At 68.5% G+C, this 213-nt stretch overlaps 1 protein-coding gene across 1 annotated transcript in view; it reads left to right on the top strand.

Moving 5' to 3' along the window:
- The window catches only part of TRMU (tRNA 5-methylaminomethyl-2-thiouridylate methyltransferase), a 17,385-nt gene that overhangs the window by 14,281 nt on the left and 2,891 nt on the right, over positions 1-213 (top strand). The window lies entirely within an intron of this gene.

The raw sequence follows: 213 nt of genomic DNA, 5'->3' as shown, positions 1-213 counted from the left end.
CTGTCCCCCACCTCCTGGGCCTTTTGTCAGCCGGTCACTGCTCCCTCCACCACCCGCCACCAGCCCTGCCCCTTCCCCTGCTCCGTGTCTGAGTGTGACTGGGAGGAGCCGAGGGGGCCGCCCCGCGACCCACGTTCTAGACACAAACCTCAGGATGAGGGGAAGCGTGTGCTGAGGGCACAGGGAGAGCGGCTCCAGCTCGGGGTGTGCCCG

The sequence above is a fragment of the Myotis davidii genome, unplaced genomic scaffold (assembly GCF_000327345.1).
Source record: "Myotis davidii unplaced genomic scaffold, ASM32734v1 scaffold67, whole genome shotgun sequence".
NCBI lineage: Eukaryota > Metazoa > Chordata > Mammalia > Chiroptera > Vespertilionidae > Myotis > Myotis davidii.
This window is presented reverse-complemented; position numbering and strand designations above follow the sequence as displayed.